Genomic DNA, 3,383 nt, shown 5'->3' on the forward strand with positions numbered 1-3,383 from the left:
TATTCCTACGTGGCGGCTAGCGATTGGCTTGCTAGCCATATAAAAGGTTTGCGCAGTTTCCGCCCAAGTTGTAGAGGACTCCACAACCATCTCGTGGGGACTCTGAGCATGCGGCAGAGTAATAGAAACTTTGTGTGTGTCTCAGAGGAGTTCGGCGGCCTGATCAACCACCAACCTCTTCCCGTCTCGTTCGTTAAATTCTTCTTAAGACATATCTACGGTTTTTGTGCTCTCGTCAAGGGTATCCAGAGCTCTGTCGTGTTTGTTTTGCGGAGCCTAGCAAACTCCGCTCGTGTGTCTTCGGTGGAGCCTAGCAAACTCCACTTGTGTTTGTCTGTAACTGCAACTCAAGAAAGTTTTTCCTGCCTGCACCGCGACCACCTACGGTGTAAGTAAAACAATCTTTAATTAACCGCTACGAGTCCGTGCCTAATTCTAGTCCGTTGTGCAAAAGTACCCGCCCTACCGTTGCGGGCTCCCGGCCACAGCCCGCCGCGCGCCCCCGAAAGCCTCGGACCGCTCCCAGCCCGCACGCTCTCCACACCCTTGTCCAAGTCACTGATGAAGACATTGAATAGCACTAGTCCAAGGACCAAGCCTTGCAGAACTCCGCTGCCCACATCTTTCCAGGTCAATATCAACCCATCCACCACCACTCTCTGGGTGTGACCCCTAAGTCAATTTGCCACTCACCTGACTGTGTAATCATCTACATCTCAGCCTGTCAGGTTATTTATGAGAGCAGAATGAGATACTGCATCAAAGTCCTTCTTAAAGTCTAGGTAGATGACATCTACCTCCACTCTTGCATCTAAGCATTTTATGACCTGATCATAAAAAGAAACAAGGTTAGTCAGGCAGGATCTACCTGCAATGAATCAGTGCCAATTTCCTTTCAGCATTATTTCCCCTACTGGGCTCCCACAAATGTGATTCTTAATGATCTTTTCCAGAGTTTTCCTAACAATAAAGGTGAGACTAACTGGCCTATAGTTTCCTGGTTCCGCCCTCCTCCCCTTCTTGAAATAGGTACCACATTGTTCCTTTTCCAGTCCTCTGGGACCTGACCAGAGCACCGTGAGCGCTCAAACTGCCATGCCAGTGGCCCTGCTATGACACTGGCTAATTCCTTCAGCACCCTTGGTTGAAGGTCATCCAGGCCCGCTGATTTGAACACATCCAGCCCCTCCAAGTGCCGCTTCACTAAGTCTGCATTAACAGTTGGTGGGCTGGTGTCCCTTGTGTCTATGATCCAATTGGGAGATTTGTCTTGGTCTGTGTCTAGGAATACAGATGCAAAGAATTCACAGAGTACTGTGTCCAGTTTTGGGCACCCCAGCCTTCACAAGACAGTCACCTGGTGACAGTCACCTGGTCCCCGTCTATAAACTCACTAGGGGGGATCAGAAGGGTATGGGAGAGACCTTGTTTCCCCTAGCACCCCCCGGGATAACAAGGAATAACGGCCACAAGTTGTTGGAGAGTAGGTTTAGATTAGACATCCATAGGAACTACTTCACGGTCAGGGTGGCTAGGATCTGGAACCAGCTTCCAAGGGAAGTGGTGCTGGCTCCTACCCTGGTGGTCTTTAAGAAGTGGCTCGATGCCTACCTGGCAGGGGTCATTTGAGCCCAGTTTCCCTCCTGCCCAGGCAGGGGGTCAGACTTGAAGCTCTACAAGGTCCCTTCCGACCCTACTTCTATGATTCTGTGATTCTATGAATTCATTGAAAACCTTAACTTTGTCCCCCCATCTCTGTCACCAGTTGCCCTAGATTGTCCTGTAGGGGTCCTATGCTACCCTGCACCTTCCTTTTGCTCTCTATATACCTGAAGAAGGACTTCTTGTTGTTTTTTTTATCCCCAGCCTAAATTCTAATCCTGCTTTGGCTTTCCTGACTGATTCCCTGCAAGCGCGAGCCAGGGTGGTATACTCCTTAGTAGCTACCTCCTGATTCCACAGCCTGTATACTTCTTTCTTTGCCCCTAGGCTTTCCTGGACTTCCTTGTTCAGCCAAGAGGGCTTCTTTGTCCCTTTGCTGCCTTTTATGTGCAATGGGATTGTCTCCTTCTGCGCCCATAGGATCGCTCCCTTGAGGAACGACCACCCTTCCTGGACCCCCATCTCACCAATGCTCTTGAGCTTTAATGCCTCACTAACTAATCGTCTGAGCACACTTAAGTTAGCCTTTCTGAAGTCCAGCACTTCAGCCCTGCTGGTTAGTTTACCCACCCTTCACTGGATAGTGAATTCAATCAATTGATGGTCACTATCCCTTAGGTTACCTTTTTCCTACAGATTCCCCACCAGGTCATCCCCTGTAGCTAACACCAAGTCCAGCAAGCCGTTTCCCCTAGTGGGATCATATACCTTCTTCATTAGGTGAAGGTCCTGTATGCAACTTAAGAACCTACCTGAGTGGTTAAATTTGGCTTTCAGCTTCTCCCAGCAGATGTCAGGGTAGTTTAGGTTACCCATGACAACCATATCTCTCGACTGTATGGCTGCTGAGAGCTGTCTGGACAATTCCAGGTCTAGCTCATCCTCCTGGTATGGCGGTCTCTAGTAGACCCCCACTACCAAGTCCCTTGCCCCCCAACCAAGAGTACCTCAGTTTGGCCCTCCTTTGATCCCATCTTGATTATAGAGGATGTATATTGTTCCAAACATAGAGAGCAATGCCCCCCACCCTTTTTCCCAACTGTCCCATCTGCACAACCTGTAACCCTCAATGCCTACTGCCCAATCATGAGTAGGTTCCCACCAGGTTTCAGTTAGTCCAACCAGGTCGAAGTTGTTGCTTGCAAGCAGGAGTGCAAGTTCCTCCTGCTTGTTCCCCATTCTCCTAGCATTAGTGTAGAGACATTTAAACCGCCCCCCTCCCCCCGCGATGGGTACCCTTGCTACCCTCTGTCCTGATGTCTATCAGGCCCCTTAGTGCTTACCTGGGCCAATCCAGTGCATTGCTCGTGGCTTGCTGATCCTAGGTTCTCCTTATCCTCTGCTTCCGCATCCCCCGATGAACCTAGTTTAAAGCCCTTTGGGCTTTATTAATTAGTGTGAATATTAAGTACCTGTGAAGTATCTGAGATAACAGTTGCCACTTAGGGCCTTGTTACACATTGCACTGAAAGCCACACAAATATTAATCAGCTTAATGTGCACAGCAGCAGGAGCCACCCTCCTCCCATTCCCCCCCCCCCCCCCATAAGCTGCTTATGGCTCTGTCCCACACTCTGCCCTGGCTGGGGAGCACCTGTTGGTGCCCCTTCACTTCAGCACCCAAGGCGGTCATCCCTCTTGCCCCCCAACCTTGTTACATCACTGTGGAGCAGTCACACCTTAAGGTGAAAATTCTTCTCTGACTTCCCTTCACCTGTGAC

The sequence above is a fragment of the Alligator sinensis genome, unplaced genomic scaffold, assembly GCF_000455745.1.
Source record: "Alligator sinensis unplaced genomic scaffold, ASM45574v1 scaffold889_1, whole genome shotgun sequence".
Taxonomy (NCBI): Eukaryota; Metazoa; Chordata; order Crocodylia; family Alligatoridae; genus Alligator; species Alligator sinensis.